Genomic DNA, 19,666 nt, shown 5'->3' with positions numbered 1-19,666 from the left:
GCCAGCTTGCAGCTTGTATCTCGTGTGGCTTGCATTTGAAACCTTTTCCTGTGCCTTGCTTAGTTGTACAGGTGGCCCTCCAGTTACAACTGGAGAAGTAATCTTGTTTATCCATTTTTCTTTCTTTCCTTTGATGGAAGGGCAGGAGAGGCAGACCTCTATACAAGTGGTCTTTGACTTAACAACAGTTCATTTAGCGACCGTTGAAAGTTACAGTGGCACTGAAAAAGTGACTTATGACCGTTTTTCACACTCACAACTCCTGCAGCATCCCCATGGTTACGGGATCAAAATTCAAACCCTTGGCAACTGAACTCATATTTGTAATGGTTGCAGTGTCCCAGGGTCACGGGATCCCCTTTGGCGACCTTCTGGCAAGCACATTCCATGGGAGGTCAGATTCCCTTAACAACCATGTTACTAACTTAACAACTGCAGTGATTCACTTAACAAATATGGCAAGACTGGTTGTAAAATGGGGCTTAACAAATCATTCACTTAGCAACTGTAGTGTATGCTGCTAAGCATACACAGGAAATACCAGCGCAGCAGGGGGCTGGACAGCTCCAGGCTATAACTGCTTAGGCGGGAAAGCCTGAATAGAGTGAGTCATTGACAGCCCCAGGCATGGTCAGCTCTGGCGGGAAGCCAGGGTTTAAACCTATTGGTCACCTGCACGGGCGGGAAGCCCAGGTTCAAATCCATTGGTCACCATTCACCTGGGCAGGTATAAGAAACGCCAGGTAAACCCCTTTCGCCCAGCTTCATCCCGGATCCAAATAAAGAAGTACTACCCAGCTCAAGTCTCCGTCTATCTGTGCGACCACGCGACATTGCACTGGCGACGAAGGTGGGATCCTGCACCGGACAACGCTAGCCGTGGACGGAATCCAATCGGCAGCCCCGGATCAAGACACAGGACGACCGAGACGGCGGAATAGCACAACTGGGTCAGTATCCCCTTTTCAATAGCAGCCGCCCAGAGGAGTGGGAAGTGTTCGTGGGGCAGCTTGAGTGCTACCTACGAGCGAACGGGGTGAAGGATGACTGGCAGAGAGCGGTGGTGCTACTCTGCAGCTGCAGCACGGAAACATACCAGCTGGCAGTCGGTCTCTGCGCTCCCGATGACATCCACTCCGTCAGATTCAACGAGTTGCTGGCGAAGCTGACCGAACACTTCAAGCCCGAGACGTCCGAGATTGCCTGGCGGTACCGGTTTGAGAAGCGGGACCAGTGGCCAGGTGAGTCTGCCAAACAATACATGGCAGCCCTGAGGCAGGCAGCTCGCCTCTGCAACTTTGAAAACTTAGAAATCCGACTGTGGGATCGGATTGTCTGTGGGTTGAGGGACAGGAAGCTGCGCCAGAAAATTTTTGCCAAACAGAAACTGACCCTGTGGGATGTCCAAGAGGAGTTCCTAGCCTGGGACGCAGCCGAGGAGTCCGACGTGAGGGAAGGCAGATCCATCCATCAGCTGAGAGGGTGCAGCGACACAGACGGGGCAGAGCTGGAAGTGGATGCCATCAACCGACCACAGAGACCCTTCAACCCCAACCGGGACAACGTGAGGGAGTCGAGACCAGCCACGGCGGACGAGACAGCCCAGGAGTGCAGATGCGGAGCAAACGGCCCCCGGTCTACCCAGCTCCACGGCCACAGCGCGAATCGGTCCCAGTCTACCCAGCATTGCAGTTGCGGTCCCTGGTCTACCCAGAACAGCGGCTGCGGACAACCCCAGTCTACCCAGTGCTCTGGCTGCGGCACGAACAGCTCCTGGTCTACCCGTTGCGCGAGCTGCGGAGGACAGCATCCCCGGTCTACCTGCCGTTTCAAGTCGGCGAAGTGTCGGTCGTGCAGAAAAACAGGGCACATCGCGGCGGTCTGCAGGAGCAAGCAGCGGGACAGCCTTCACAAGGTGGAAGCCGAGTTCCAGTGTGCTACAGGTACCAGGAAGCGGTTGCTGGGACTGACTGTTAGCCACACGGTGGGACGACCGGGCGTTTTCCTAACAGGGGCTCCTGCGGCACTGACCCCAAAAATAAAACTGAGGGTGAGGCTGCAAGGGGTCCCCTGCATGATGGAGTTGGACTCAGGGTCAGCCGTGTCCATCATCTCCGCCAGAACGTTTAAGGAAATTTGCAAGCGGAGCAGCCAGTGGGTTCCCTTGAGGCCATCCAGACTGACCCTCTCCGATTTCCAAAATTCACCGATTAAAGTCCGGGGGGAGGCGTCGGTGAGGGTTCAATACAAGGGCTTCAAGGGTAAATTAAGTGTGCTGGTCATCGAGGGCCAGTAGACCAGCCTTGTGGGGTTAGGGTGGTTCAACGCGCTGGGCATTGGAATCACAGGGATTCACCAGACGCAGAGCCGTTTTTCCCTCGAAGCTGTCTGCGAGGAATTTGCAGACGTGTTCGATGGGCAGTTGGGAAGGTACACGGGTTCCCCAATCTTATTTAGGTTAGACCCCCAGGTGCAACCCATAAGGATGAAGGCGAGGCGAGTTCCGTTCGCGCTTAAGCAGAAGATAGAGCGGGAATTGGATAAGCTGGTAGACCAGGGGGTGTTAACACCAGTCGATGGAGCGGAATGGGAAACTCCCATCGTAACGCCGCTCAAGGCAAATGGAGAAATTTGGATCTGCGCTGATTATAAGGGGACCATTAACCGAGCTTTAAGTGCCCATTCCTATCCGGTCCCTGCGGTCAGCAGCATCCTTGCATCCCTACAAGGCGGGTCGGTGTTTGCTAAATTGGACCTTGCTCAAGCTTATCAGCAGCTGCCGGTAGACCCAGGGGCTGCTAGAGCGCAAACGATCATCACTCACAAGGGAGCGTTCCAGGTAGACCGGTTGCAGTTCGGGGTCAGCGTAGCACCTGGGATTTTTCAGGAGGTGATGGAAAAGACGCTCAAGGGAATACCAGGGGTCTGTCCGTATTTTGACGACGTCCTGATCGCAGCTAGCTCCATGGATGTACTGGCAGCCCGTTTGAAGGCAGTCCTTGAAAGGTTCAGGGGGGCAGGGTTGAAGCTCAAAATGGAGAAATGCAAGATTGGGGTAACTGAGACAGAATTCCTGGGGTTCAGGAATCCACCCATCTGCATCCAAGGTTAGGGCAATCAAAGAAGCCCCTACTCCAAAAAACAAACCTGAATTGCAAGCATTCTTGGGGCTCCTCAATTTCTACCATGCATTCCTGCCACACAAAGCCACAATTGCAGAACCCCTACACAGGCTGCTTGACAAACAAACATCCTGGGACTGGACTGACAAACATGCCAACGCGTTCCAAACACTAAAGAACATGTTAGCAAGCAATGCCACAGTCACCCATTTCAGGGAGGACCAGCCAGTCTGTCTTGCATGCGATGCATCCCCTTATGGGATTGGAGCAGTGCTCAGCCATCTAAGGGAGGATGGAACGCAGGCCCCCGTTGCCTACTATTCCAGGACCATGTCAGCTGCAGAGCGGAATTATGCCCAGATAGACAAAGAGGCACTGGCAGTGGTTGCTGGAGTAAAAAAATTTCATGACTACCTTTATGGCAGGGAATTTCTAATTTACACAGACCATAAACCACTATTAGGATTATTCACAACAGAGAAGCAAACTCCACAGATCTTGTTGCCTAGGATGTTACGGTGGTCAATATTTCTCTCTGCATATTCTTGCAAACTGGTACACAGGCCAGGGAAGGAGATGGGGCACGCTGACGGCCTCAGCAGGCTTCCCCTAAGGGACAGTGAGCCAGACCCAGCACCGGCTGCTCGAATACTGGCAATTCAGGAACTGCCAGAATGCCCCCTCAACGCAAGGGACATAGCCACAGAGACCCCCAAGGACAAGGTTCTGAGCAGGGTACAATCTTGGGTGAGCAGTGGGTGGCAAGACAAATCGCCAGGGCAAGAGTTCACTGCTTACTTTTCCAGAAGGCATGAATTGTCCACACACAAAGGATGCCTCTTGTGGGGAAATAGAGTCATAATTCCCACGAGGCTCAGGGAAAAAGTTCTCCAATCATTACACGAAGGACATCCAGGGATAGTAAGAATGAAGGCCCTGGCAAGGAGCTACCTGTTGTGGCCAGGGTTGGACAAGGAGATAGAAGCACGGGTAGCGGGGTGTTACACATGCCAGAGGACACGGTCAGAACAACCACATGCACCAGTCCACAAGTGAGAGGAAACACACTCACCCTGGTCCAGGGTGCGTATAGACTATGCTGGCCCCTTTCAAGGTCACACATTTTTGGTAGCTGTAGACAGTCATTCCAAATGGCTAGAGGTGGTGCCTGTAAGCAATATGACCTCAGCAGGAACCATTCAAGCATTGAGGGGGATGTTTGCCACACATGGGTTGCCTGATGTAATCGTGTCAGATAATGGAACACAATTTACTTCCTCGGATTTTCAGGTGTTCCTGAGGACCTTGGGGATTAGACATGCCACCTCGGCTCCCTTCCACCCTGCCAGTAACAGATTGGCAGAACGATTCGTGAGGACAACAAAAGATGCTCTCAAGCGCATAGTGCAGGGAAATTGGAAGCAAAGACTAGCCACATTCCTCCTTCACCAACATGCAACACCTTGCACTGCTACAGCCAAAAGTCCAGCGGAACTTAGATGGGGAAGACGCCTCATAACAACATTAGACAGGCTCCATCCAGACAGGGTAGCCGCAGACACCGGGACCCCCAACATCAAAACACGTTTCAATTCAGGAGACCTCATCTGGGCTAGGAACTACAGCACGGGTCATCCATGGGTGCCAGGGGAAATATTAGAACAAACAGGACCCCTGTCCTACAGAGTAAGGGTGGAGGGGGGACTCCTTTGGAAGAGGCACCTGGACCAGCTGAGGAAAAGGGCTCCTGAAAGGGTGGTAGAGCACACAATGGGGGCTGAGGAGGAAGAGACAACACAAGAGTCAACTCAAACACATTCACCTAGGAGGGTGGCTGGAGGGGGCCAGTGGCAACCTTTGCCCAGGCAGGAGACTGACAGAGAAATCAGGCAGTCACCAGAACTCAGCAAATCACACACAGAGACACACAACAACCTTCCACAACAGGAGCAACGAGAAGGAGAACATAGTAACATCACCACACCACCTGGAGAACTAGTACCAAGAAGGTCAAGCAGGCCACACAAGGCGCCAAGCTACCTCGCAGACTATGTGCGTTCGTAGGGGGGTGGTAGAACAATCAAGTTGTATCAGTTGTAACCTTGTGTATGTAAATATGTAAAGTGTAAATAAGTGTATATAGTATGGAAATGGTATGACAGAGGAAAGTCCTCACTATGGGGGAAGGGGTGTAGTGTATGCTGCTAAGCATACACAGGAAATACCAGCGCAGCAGGGGGCTGGACAGCTCCAGGCTATAACTGCTTAGGCGGGAAAGCCTGAATAGAGTGAGTCATTGACAGCCCCAGGCATGGTCAGCTCTGGCGGGAAGCCAGGGTTTAAACCTATTGGCCACCTGCACTGGCGGGAAGCCCAGGTTCAAATCCATTGGTCACCATTCACCTGGGCAGGTATAAGACACGCCAGGTAAACCCCTTTCGCCCAGCTTCATCCCGGATCCAAATAAAGAAGTACTACCCAGCTCAAGTGTCCGTCTATCTGTGCGACCACGCGACATTGCAGCAACATAAATTTTGAGCTCGATTGTGGTTGTAACTTGAGAACTACCTGCACAACTAAGCAAGGCACAGGAAAAGGTTTTGAAGGCAAACCACACTAGTCACTAGCAGCAAACTGGCTTATAGAGCCATGGTGGTGCAGTGGTTAGAGTGCAGTACTGCATGCTAATTCTGCTGCTGACTGCCGGCTGACTGAAGTTTGGCAGTTCAATTCTCACCGGCTTAAGGTTTAAGGAAATTTGCAAGCGGAGCAGCCAGTGGGTTCCCTTGAGGCCATCCAGACTGACCCTCTCCGATTTCCAAAATTCACCGATTAAAGTCCGGGGGGAGGCGTCGGTGAGGGTTCAATACAAGGGCTTCAAGGGTAAATTAAGTGTGCTGGTCATCGAGGGCCAGTAGACCAGCCTTGTGGGGTTAGGGTGGTTCAACGCGCTGGGCATTGGAATCACAGGGATTCACCAGACGCAGAGCCGTTTTTCCCTCGAAGCTGTCTGCGAGGAATTTGCAGACGTGTTCGATGGGCAGTTGGGAAGGTACACGGGTTCCCCAATCTTATTTAGGTTAGACCCCCAGGTGCAACCCATAAGGATGAAGGCGAGGCGAGTTCCGTTCGCGCTTAAGCAGAAGATAGAGCGGGAATTGGATAAGCTGGTAGACCAGGGGGTGTTAACACCAGTCGATGGAGCGGAATGGGAAACTCCCATCGTAACGCCGCTCAAGGCAAATGGAGAAATTTGGATCTGCGCTGATTATAAGGGGACCATTAACCGAGCTTTAAGTGCCCATTCCTATCCGGTCCCTGCGGTCAGCAGCATCCTTGCATCCCTACAAGGCGGGTCGGTGTTTGCTAAATTGGACCTTGCTCAAGCTTATCAGCAGCTGCCGGTAGACCCAGGGGCTGCTAGAGCGCAAACGATCATCACTCACAAGGGAGCGTTCCAGGTAGACCGGTTGCAGTTCGGGGTCAGCGTAGCACCTGGGATTTTTCAGGAGGTGATGGAAAAGACGCTCAAGGGAATACCAGGGGTCTGTCCGTATTTTGACGACGTCCTGATCGCAGCTAGCTCCATGGATGTACTGGCAGCCCGTTTGAAGGCAGTCCTTGAAAGGTTCAGGGGGGCAGGGTTGAAGCTCAAAATGGAGAAATGCAAGATTGGGGTAACTGAGACAGAATTCCTGGGGTTCAGGAATCCACCCATCTGCATCCAAGGTTAGGGCAATCAAAGAAGCCCCTACTCCAAAAAACAAACCTGAATTGCAAGCATTCTTGGGGCTCCTCAATTTCTACCATGCATTCCTGCCACACAAAGCCACAATTGCAGAACCCCTACACAGGCTGCTTGACAAACAAACATCCTGGGACTGGACTGACAAACATGCCAACGCGTTCCAAACACTAAAGAACATGTTAGCAAGCAATGCCACAGTCACCCATTTCAGGGAGGACCAGCCAGTCTGTCTTGCATGCGATGCATCCCCTTATGGGATTGGAGCAGTGCTCAGCCATCTAAGGGAGGATGGAACGCAGGCCCCCGTTGCCTACTATTCCAGGACCATGTCAGCTGCAGAGCGGAATTATGCCCAGATAGACAAAGAGGCACTGGCAGTGGTTGCTGGAGTAAAAAAATTTCATGACTACCTTTATGGCAGGGAATTTCTAATTTACACAGACCATAAACCACTATTAGGATTATTCACAACAGAGAAGCAAACTCCACAGATCTTGTTGCCTAGGATGTTACGGTGGTCAATATTTCTCTCTGCATATTCTTGCAAACTGGTACACAGGCCAGGGAAGGAGATGGGGCACGCTGACGGCCTCAGCAGGCTTCCCCTAAGGGACAGTGAGCCAGACCCAGCACCGGCTGCTCGAATACTGGCAATTCAGGAACTGCCAGAATGCCCCCTCAACGCAAGGGACATAGCCACAGAGACCCCCAAGGACAAGGTTCTGAGCAGGGTACAATCTTGGGTGAGCAGTGGGTGGCAAGACAAATCGCCAGGGCAAGAGTTCACTGCTTACTTTTCCAGAAGGCATGAATTGTCCACACACAAAGGATGCCTCTTGTGGGGAAATAGAGTCATAATTCCCACGAGGCTCAGGGAAAAAGTTCTCCAATCATTACACGAAGGACATCCAGGGATAGTAAGAATGAAGGCCCTGGCAAGGAGCTACCTGTTGTGGCCAGGGTTGGACAAGGAGATAGAAGCACGGGTAGCGGGGTGTTACACATGCCAGAGGACACGGTCAGAACAACCACATGCACCAGTCCACAAGTGAGAGGAAACACACTCACCCTGGTCCAGGGTGCGTATAGACTATGCTGGCCCCTTTCAAGGTCACACATTTTTGGTAGCTGTAGACAGTCATTCCAAATGGCTAGAGGTGGTGCCTGTAAGCAATATGACCTCAGCAGGAACCATTCAAGCATTGAGGGGGATGTTTGCCACACATGGGTTGCCTGATGTAATCGTGTCAGATAATGGAACACAATTTACTTCCTCGGATTTTCAGGTGTTCCTGAGGACCTTGGGGATTAGACATGCCACCTCGGCTCCCTTCCACCCTGCCAGTAACAGATTGGCAGAACGATTCGTGAGGACAACAAAAGATGCTCTCAAGCGCATAGTGCAGGGAAATTGGAAGCAAAGACTAGCCACATTCCTCCTTCACCAACATGCAACACCTTGCACTGCTACAGCCAAAAGTCCAGCGGAACTTAGATGGGGAAGACGCCTCATAACAACATTAGACAGGCTCCATCCAGACAGGGTAGCCGCAGACACCGGGACCCCCAACATCAAAACACGTTTCAATTCAGGAGACCTCATCTGGGCTAGGAACTACAGCACGGGTCATCCATGGGTGCCAGGGGAAATATTAGAACAAACAGGACCCCTGTCCTACAGAGTAAGGGTGGAGGGGGGACTCCTTTGGAAGAGGCACCTGGACCAGCTGAGGAAAAGGGCTCCTGAAAGGGTGGTAGAGCACACAATGGGGGCTGAGGAGGAAGAGACAACACAAGAGTCAACTCAAACACATTCACCTAGGAGGGTGGCTGGAGGGGGCCAGTGGCAACCTTTGCCCAGGCAGGAGACTGACAGAGAAATCAGGCAGTCACCAGAACTCAGCAAATCACACACAGAGACACACAACAACCTTCCACAACAGGAGCAACGAGAAGGAGAACATAGTAACATCACCACACCACCTGGAGAACTAGTACCAAGAAGGTCAAGCAGGCCACACAAGGCGCCAAGCTACCTCGCAGACTATGTGCGTTCGTAGGGGGGTGGTAGAACAATCAAGTTGTATCAGTTGTAACCTTGTGTATGTAAATATGTAAAGTGTAAATAAGTGTATATAGTATGGAAATGGTATGACAGAGGAAAGTCCTCACTATGGGGGAAGGGGTGTAGTGTATGCTGCTAAGCATACACAGGAAATACCAGCGCAGCAGGGGGCTGGACAGCTCCAGGCTATAACTGCTTAGGCGGGAAAGCCTGAATAGAGTGAGTCATTGACAGCCCCAGGCATGGTCAGCTCTGGCGGGAAGCCAGGGTTTAAACCTATTGGCCACCTGCACTGGCGGGAAGCCCAGGTTCAAATCCATTGGTCACCATTCACCTGGGCAGGTATAAGACACGCCAGGTAAACCCCTTTCGCCCAGCTTCATCCCGGATCCAAATAAAGAAGTACTACCCAGCTCAAGTGTCCGTCTATCTGTGCGACCACGCGACATTGCAGCAACATAAATTTTGAGCTCGATTGTGGTTGTAACTTGAGAACTACCTGCACAACTAAGCAAGGCACAGGAAAAGGTTTTGAAGGCAAACCACACTAGTCACTAGCAGCAAACTGGCTTATAGAGCCATGGTGGTGCAGTGGTTAGAGTGCAGTACTGCATGCTAATTCTGCTGCTGACTGCCGGCTGACTGAAGTTTGGCAGTTCAATTCTCACCGGCTTAAGGTTGACTCAGCCTTCCATCCTTGCGAGGTGGGTAAAATGAGGACTCAGATTTTTTTTGTGGGGTGGGGGTAGGCGGCAATATGCAATCTAATGTTTATTTTTTTTAAATTGTCTTGCTTTTTTGTTTAGTGGAAGCAGACTAATGAAAAATCTCTTGGAAGAAAGGGTACAGTTTAAGTAGTGCTTGGAAGAGACACATTACACCTTGCCATTGTGTTCTACCATCACAGAAAGGTAGTGACCCAATACATAATCACACATTTGCTCCATTTCCTCACCCATCCATATTGATGATATCATTACATATCCCTGGGAGCTGTGATGGCACAGTGGTTAGACGGCAGTACTGCAGGCTAATCCTGCTAACTGCCGGCTGCCTGCAATTCAGCAGTTCGACTGTCTCCTGCTCAAGGTTGACCCATCCTACCATCCTTCCGAGGTTCATGAAACGAGGACCCAGATTATCGGGGGCCATATGCTAAGTCTGCAAACCTTTTAGAGAGGGCTGTAAAGCACTGTGAAGCGATATATAAGTCTAAGTGCTATTGCTATTATATGCAGGCTGGCCGTCTGCCTCCGGGCACTGCTTGATAAAGTGACCTCCAGGCACTTGTGGTCATAAGTCAAGGGCTACCTGTATCTTTTTATATTTAAGAAACAAAGTCTTTAGTTTCTTTTTTCTTTCCCTCCTCCTCCTCCCCCCTCCTCCTCCTTCTGTTATAGCCATAATTATAAAAAAAAATACTTCAGTGACCTTGGGACGGTCATCTTTTTCTAGATGTAATTGGCTTCATGTGGTTGGCAGTTGGAAGAGGGAAATATTACAAACTCCACCTTGATCTTGCAGCAGAAAGGTGAGATTATCATCAGAATGTGACTCAGCATACCAGCAAGCAACAAAGGTATGAGGAGAAGAAGGGAAGTGCACAAAAGGGTACAAAAATTTAAAGCTATCTGGTTTCAGAAAGCCTTGTTCATATCCTCCGGTCTGATGCTTAAAGGGTTGGAACTCAGGTATACAGGTAAGTCCTCGATTTATGACCATCATTTGAGCCCCAAATTTCTGTGTATAAGGGAAACATTCGTTAAGTGAATTTTGCCCCCTTTTACGACCTTTCTTGCCACCATTGTGAAGTGATTCATTCCAGTTGTTAAGTTAGTAACACGGTTGTTAAGTGAGACTGGCTTCCCCATTGACTTCGCTTGTCAGAAGGTCGTGAAAGTTGATCACGTGACCCTGGGACACTGCAAAGGTCATAAATATCAGCCACTTGCAAAGCTTCTGAATTTTGATCACGTGGCCATGAGGATGCTGCAATGGTCGTGAAAAATGGCTCATAAGTCACTTTTTTCAGTGATGTTGTAACTTTGAATGGTCACTATTATCACTAAGTCGAGGACTTTCTGTATCAAACTGGATAATGTTTTCTGTATCAACTGAACAATATTTTTAGCATCCCAGGTTCAGTTAGGAGCATACATTCAGGGGCTGCTGAAAAGTGAGTCACAGTGAAGCAAAGAATACTTCAGATGGAACAAAGCCCTCTATAAAATGCGTGTTTATTCTACTTCTGTGGGGGTTTTTTTTTCCTTTGCTAGTTGAGAACCAGATACGTATAAAGACCACATGATTAGGTGTAATGGCAACTTTACAAACCATATCAAACAATGACTGAACTGAATTGTTTAGCAGCTGATTTTATTCCTGCACATTTTAGAAACACACTGTTTGGTTCCGTGAAGATTTATGTGCTTAAAATTCAGTTTGAATCTTTTGTAGTGATGTTAACCACTGTGACAGATTATGCATGTAAAATATGTGCATTTTAACAGGATGGAAAACAGACTTTAAATTGAATTTACTAAAGGAACACTGCATTTTCCTTGCATTGCTCTTTTGCCAAAATAATAATAATAATAATACAAAACTGAACAACGTGGAAGACCATTTAATTTTATTTTAGAAAGTTACTTGATTTCCAATATCGTTTCGTGATGCGCAAAAGTTTAAACAAGCAATTTTACATAGTCATGGATCATATGTATTAGAGCCAGCTAAAATGTGATGTTACATAAATACAATTATGTATAAAATTAAAATGATCATGGATTAAGCTCTATATTGATTCACAGTGTTAAGAATACTAAAAAGTAAAACTGGAAAAAAAAAATTCCAGAAAAGCTCAAGATTTGCCCATTCCAACTTTTTCACATTTGGCTGTTGACTTTGCAACTGGACTGCATGGCTCAACCTGTGAACATCTGGGTCAATTTCTTTAGCATTTTACTATAACATTTTCAGTGGGTTGTTCGTGATTGAATAAATATAGTCTTTAAACTCGTTCCTGCATCTCATTTCCACTTGTTTGTCAAAAACAGACCATGGGTCCAATTTGCAGAATCACATGAGCACATAGTGTTCATCTGTGTTACTTTTTCTAGTTTTCTTTGATGCAATGGAAAGGTTAAGCTCTGTAGTGCCACCCAAACTGCATACTTTTACCTTGAAAAATTACTCATTACAATAACCGATCCTGAATTTTTGGGGGACCTAAGGTAACTTTTCCTCCTTTTCTACATTTGAAAAAGAAACAGGAGACATTCCTCTATCAGAAGGCTACTGCTTATTTTAAAGCAATTTACTGAGGATCACAAGGAAGTTAGCCACTTCAAAATATAATGAAAAACCAGTGATTAAACTAATCCTGAGAGGCCATACCTGCAGCCTTTGTTCTTTCAGAAACCACCAAACTGTCACAAAATTATCTTTGCTCTTAACTGGTGATTTGATAACAAAATCCATTTAAATTTTGGATGAAGGGATCTGGAATCTCTATTCTTCTTTTTGTTCTAGAACAGGGGTGTCAAACTGCCAGCCCACGGGCCGGATGCGTCATCCAGAAGCCATGCCCACCCCATTGCCGACAATGGCAAAACTGTCCCGATATGTTGCGTGACATCACATGACGTTGCGAGTTCGACATGTCTGTTCTAGAAGGTCCCACTGTCTATGGAGGGGATTTTCAGACAGAACAAAGAAACTCAACTCTGTTCAATGGAAGGGAAAAATAAATGAAACCTATCTCCCGTCTTCCAGAGATGAAAGTAGAATTCCACCTTTTGGATATTTCCAACACAAAAGACAATTTCAGAATTGTCACTAACTAATACAGATAAACAACTAGTCATAGCAAAGGAGGGAATTTTAAGATCTGCTAAACACTACGGGCTTTTGTAAATACACTTGCACCAAATTATCCACTAGGCTGAGGTGAAAAAGATACACAGCAGATCCTGGAAAGAGAGGTTGACTACCTATGATAAAAAAAACAGATAAGAAACATTCCAAAGGGTGATAAAAAAGAAGGTCATAAGTGTTTGTGAATAGTAGGATATAAAAGTATATAAAATGTGTCTGCCTCACATTCATACAGTATTTGGGAAGTATGCCTGCTCAGATGACCCTCCGCAATAAACCTTTCTTGGAAACTCTTCTACAGAGCAAATCTGAATCAAAATTTCCATCCCTAAATAGTTTAAGTTGCTAGAATTTAACTCTAGAGTTAAACGACTGTGATGATGTATCTTGAGAGTCTGCAGCTCCTTTCCACCTTACACATTTTAATGTTTATGCACCATTTTTGAGTCCTAAAAGGCAGGTGAGTTTTGTCATCATAATCATTTCCCATATCTGCCAGGATTTTAAGGAGGATATTTGAAACAGTGGTGTTATGTATTGATATAAATTACTTGTAAACTGTTGAGTAATTGTTAATGGCCGTGGCTGTTTAAACTCCAGACTGCTTGTCTCCGGAATTGTTAGTTTGCATTTTAGGCGGGAACTACCGCTTTAATTTCATTGGTTGCCGACTAGCGGTGGTCTGTATAAATAGAAGCTAAGCAGCAGTTAGTGCTGCTTCTGTGTTAACCTAATAAACATGTTGCTGTTTCACCGTACTGCCTCGTCAATGCCTCACCGATCCCAAAACATAACAAGTCGAATGGGCCACAATTAATTCTACCTCATGTTGCACAGAGGGCTTTTCAAAGAGTTAAGAGGCATCTCTGTGGAATGCAGGAAACGTTCAACCAGTGCATTTATAGGATTCACCCACAACCTCAGAGTCATAGGCCATGCAATTTGTTCCCTTCATGCAAATTCTTCCCTCCATCTATTCTTCTGCAATATATGAACCATTGCCTTGGATAAATGCATTTAGTCATGATAGCTCTCCCGTTGGCATATCTTTTACCTCCGGGCCATTCCCTTCCATTAGAGAACGCCATTATCCTACACTCCCTGAGCTAACCTGGTGGTCTCTCATTGCCAGTAAGATGCCAGTCCCCCCCTTTTTTTCTTTTTCTTTTTTTTACAGGGAACGGGAGGGAAGTCATTTTGTTTTGGGCCTTGTGCAGCAAAATGTCTTGGGCTGGGCACCTCTCTGTGAAAAAGAGTCCACATGCCATAAGGAAGAGTGAAAACATTTCAAAATGCAGCCCAAAAGAATTTCCACATCTCTTGAGCTGAAGCTGAGAGTACCTGCTTAGCATCTGTTTACAACTACAGGAATGAAAAGCCTGAAATCCTTTTTAGTTCTTTCCTCGGCTGAATACCAACTGGAGCTTAATTCTGAGTTTTAAAATCATACATAGCACTGTACTGAAAAGCTCCAGCAGTTTCATCCTGAATCATTTTTCTTCTGTGACAAATGCCAGGTTTCACAAAGACTTATTGCTCATTCGGGGAAGGGGAGATGATAAGGGGGGTGGGGGAAGCCTTTATCTTTTTTCCATTGGGGGAGTTTCTGTGCTTCTCCCTAAAATGATACTTCAAATATAGAGGGAATAAAAAGTGTAATGCTTAACCTCTGCATAACTTCTGTTAACAGTAAAATAATCTTACACTATTCTTCCAGTAACCCCACAAATTATTCAAGATAATGATAATCTGTTAATCTGTACCTGATCACAATTTACAGCACCCCAATCAAATTCTGCGTGGCCTTCCTTTAAACCTTAATTTTAACATATACGAGACCACATAAACTGATCATACACTTTTACAGAAGCCACACTGCAAGTCACGTATTTACCAAGAAATGATAAGTGGCAACCATGTAATTTTCCACATGATATTAAATTCTATTGTTTACCACAGAAGATCTCCAGAGAAAGTAAACAGGGAGGAAAGCAAAGAAAATGCTGCCTGCTTTACTAAACAACAGCTGTACTTAAGCTCGAAGGAGAAGATTTTGAAGTTATTTTCTAAATGCATTTTGGAAACAACAATTCAGAGCTCTTGGGATTTATAAATTCCTTTCAGGCTTTACAATCCTGTTTTCTCAAGTAAACATCGCTAGAAATGGAATCTTTTACGTCCCCCTACCCAAATCCCCAAATCCTCTCAACACATTTGAATCAAAAGAGAATTATAAGCCTTCACAAAGTTTTGCGGAGATAGGAAAATCTGCCATTTTGTGGATTAGAGAGATCAGTTCTGATCTTATTTTCCAATGAAAACAGATGTATTCCTCATGTACTGCAAGAATCAGCTCTCAAGTACTGCTAGTGCTACATTAATATTAAACGCTAGGAGCCATATTTCTATTGATATTTTTTTTTTCTTGGCTATCTAAGAGGATATTGAAAGCAGCAGTATCTTGACTTTGATCCTTGAGAAAGTTGCTATTTAACTGGCTCTGAAAACCTAAGAATATGAAGGAGAGAATGTATATAATAGTAGTAAATGAATGAAAAGAGCAACTCAAACCTGGAGAAAATTAGATTTTTAATTGCATGTTAAAATTATACATAGGCTCTGGTCTAACATATATTTTACATGAGTACAACTGCATTATTATTTTTAGCAGCAGGTGTACATGTGACATTTCATTTTGTCCTTTTAGTCCACTTACTGCAAATGCTCACATATCATGCCATTCTACTTAGTGTGTTGCTGTTGTTTTTAATGGTTTAATGGTTTCCTTTTTCTGTGTTGCATATTGCAAACAGCCAGGAGTCTGCCACAGATGGATGGTACAAAACTACTGCAAAATAAACAAATATACAAACATAATGTTTACATATTCAAAGCCAGGAAAGACTAGATAAGAATTAGAAGGGAGGGGAGACACATAAAAAAATTGTTAACCCCAAAGTCCCTAAATGTTAAGTTCCTTGCCTGTTGATTCTGTTGCAAGACCCAGTGAAAGAAATAACCCAGTCAATTTCTCAAAGATGGCAGCAGTCTGGCTTTTCAAGGTTAAACAGACAATTGTCTTATATGTTTTATGTTTTTCATCCCAGGCAGGAGGCTGTTTCATTCCTCTAGTTATCTGCTAAAAAAACAGCTGGCTTCACATGAAAAGTGATGGCATTGTTTTACTTTATTGTGATTTAGAAAGGGAAAAAACCCACTCCTCTAGAATTCTACCCCATCTTTTCTTAGTCCCTGTTCTTTATGGAGCAGAAGATTGCTCACTTCAGTGTCTCAAAGACAGTCAATAAAGTCAGTCCATTGGATGCACATTTGAAGAGAGGTATGATAATTTATTAAATCTGCCATTCCAAGAAGACCCTGAGTTGCCAATCCTTACCTCACAGATACTCTCCAAAAACTCTAGCTAGAAAAATGACCCTGATTAAGGAACACAAACTGTCAAGTATTTCTTTGCAATACTGTGATGGGAAGCAACAAGGATTGTATTGTTCAAATAACCCTTCTTTTTATTATGTCTGGTAATCCATTACCTACCTTGCCTTCATTCTGTTTTGAGGGGAAGAACAAAAAAAAATCTATTGTTAGATTTCCATATGTATTTATTTAAGAAAATGTATGTGGTCGCCCAGCTTATTCTCACTGATTTCAGGTGGCTTACAAGGATAAAAGTCCTATATGAAAATAATAAAAAAGCAATATTCCTACCCACACCACCTTTAAGCTCATGCTTAATAATATAACTGTTATTATTATTATTGATCATCGCACAGTCAGCCAGATGTTCAGACTGGATTTGGCATTTTTGTCTACCTATCAAGTCCTTACCAAGGACCTGGGATAGGCAGATGTGTATGTTTGATGGTATTACAGATATCGTCACAGGATGGAAGCAGTTCCTAATAAGGCCGCCTTTTGCAATTGACTAATGGTGTATTTGTCAATGCCAATGGTGTTCAAGTGGTGCTCCAGTTGTTTTGGGATTGCACCCAAGGCACCTATTACTATTGGTACTACCCTTGCTTGCCTTTGCCACAGTCTTTCTATTTCTATTTGTAGGTCTTTGTATTTTGTTATCTTCTCCAGTTCTTTCTCATCTATTCTACTGTCTCTAGGCACTGCCATGTCCACTATCCAGACTTTTTGTCTTTCTTATCGACAATTGTTAAGTCTGGGGTGTTATGTTGCAGGTGCTTGTCTATTTGAATTCTGAAGTTCCAGAGCATTTTAACTTTATCATTTTCTATGACTTTCTCTATTTTATGATCCCACCAGTTCTTGCTTACAGGCAAATGATATTTCTTGCAGATCTTCCAATGCACCATTGTTGCTACTTTGTCATGCCGCTGCTTGTAGTCAGTCTGTGTGATCTTCTTCCAGCAGCTTACCAGGTGGTCCACTGTTTCTTCAGCTTCTTTGCATAGGGGGCACTTACTGTCTGTTCCTGTCTTCTCAATTTTGACTTTGTATGCATTTGTCCTTAACGCTTGGTCTTGCACAGCCAGAATTAGTCCCTTGGTCTCTTTCTTCAACTTTCCTGCTCTTAGCCATCGGCAGGTCTTGCTATTATCTGCTTTCCCAGATATTTTTTTAATGTACTGGCCATGTAGTGCTTTGTCTTCCCATGCCTCTATTCTGTTCTTTGTTTGGTCTTTCTTGTAGGCCAGTTTGGTCTCTCCAGTAGGCAGTAAGTTTTCCTGATATACTAATTTCAGTGCATCTTCATCATTGTCCTTCAGATATTCTTTCAAAGCCATTTTTTCTTCTTCAACCATCTGATGTACTTGCAGCATTCCACGTCCACCTATTTGCCTTGGTAGATAGAGTCTGTCAATGTCACTGCGTGGATGAAGGGCATGATTCATTGTCATTATTTTTCTGGTCTTCCTATCCATTGCTTTTAGTTTTGCTTGAGTCCAGTCCACTATTCCAGCTGTGTATCTAATGACTGGAATTGCCCAGGTGTTGATTGCCTTCATGGTATTTCCTCCATTGAGTTTGGACTTTAAGATCTTCTTCACTCTCTTGATGTATTCACCTCTAATCTTTTTCTTGACTTCAGTGTGCTTGATGTTGTCAGCTTGAAGGATACCCAAGTATTTGTAGTAATCTTCCTCATCCAGACTCTTAAAGTTATTTTCATGGGGCATCTTGATTCCTTCAGTTTTCACTATTTTTCCCTGTTTGAGAGTAAGTGTGGCACATTTGTCCAAGCCAAACCCCATTGCAATATCTTGGCTATATATACGGACAGTGTTCAGCAGCTGACAGGGTTTGTGCAGAATATCTCCTGAGCCAACAAGGAGAATGCACAGAAGAAGTGGTACTGAGAGTGGTCAGGTTTTGCACAGCAACTACACTGATACACTGAGATGTGTAAAAAAGGAAAAGACTTTACTTTTAGGAGTAGCACAAGTCAAGAATAAACAGTCCAGGTCATACATGGGTACAGAGAAGATATCAACAGTTCAAGAGTTATCTAATACAAAGTCGTCTTACCAGTCCAAAAGTCAAAAACACAGTTCTTCGGGTTTAGCAAACAGTAGCAAAACCACAATCAACAATAATCAGCAAGCAATGTAACAGAGTAACTAACACACACAGAGAGAAGCTATGTCTCTAGCTCCCTCTTATGGCCATTGAAAGAACACAGCGTTGGCCAATCATTACACATTTAAAGGGATACAATACATTACAATCATGGCTTATATATTGCCAACCCAACCAGTTAGGCTGTAATCATATGACTAACATTCTCCCCTTTGGGTAGGACAATATATTATTTTTATAATCGTAGACCATAACCTTCACAACTAGCTTTGTGCTTAACAGCACTCTGAACTTTGGTGAAATGATCTGCAATGTTAACGTCGGTTGCACAGTATTCCAACCGTAGATCAGTATGCTTAGACCGTTTTTCTGATGGCTGCATTTGTTGCCATCTTAATTGCAGACTGGTTATCTTCATACACAAGAAATGGACTTTCTACAGTTAATCCCATGTCAATTAAGACTTGTTTATAAAATAATAATTCAGTACACAAAAAAACAGGAAAACTCAGCTTCCATAGTGGATAGACTGATATGTTTCTGCCTGATGGATTTCCACCCTATGAGTGAACCACCTAACATAATCACTAAACCTGATGTTGATTTTCGAGTGGTTGCATAAGTAGCAAAACTTGCATCTGCATAAGCAGTTAGATCTAAATCACGACTGGCTTCCAAATATAAGGAGTAATATATGGTTTGTTTTAGATATCTCAATATTCGCTTAGCTGCCTGTCAGTGCCTAACAGTAGGTTCAGCATTATATCTGGCTATTTCAGATGATGTTTTTCCATACAGCTTCAGATCATCCATGTAAAGGAGGTGGGATAGTCTGGCAGATGTTTCTGATGTTTGATAGCCATGTTCTGAGTTATTCAGTATTGTTGACAGAGGAAACAGTGCAATAACAAATAGTAGTGGTGATAATGAATCTCCTTGAAATATTCCTGTCTTGATATTAACCTCTCCCAGTCTTTCACCATTGACCTGCAACTGTGTCTTCCATTGTGCCATTGATCTTTGCACAAATTTTCTGATGTTTCTACTGACTCCTGTTATTTCTAGGCACTTGATTATCCAGTCATGTGGCAGAGAGTCAAATGCCTTTTTGTAGTCAATCCATGCCACATTTAGGTTGGTCTTCCTTTTCTTGCAGTTTTCCAAGATCATTTTGTTTATTCGGAGTTGATCTTTTGTTCCTCTGCTATTGGGGCAATTTCCTTTCTGTTCCAGTGGAAAGAGATTGTTTTCAACTAGATGCTGTTGTATTGCATCAGCTACCACACC

This window comes from Vipera berus (assembly GCF_964194415.1).
Source record: "Vipera berus genome assembly, chromosome: 1".
In the NCBI taxonomy this organism is placed as follows: Eukaryota; Metazoa; Chordata; class Lepidosauria; order Squamata; family Viperidae; genus Vipera; species Vipera berus.
This window is presented reverse-complemented; position numbering follows the sequence as displayed.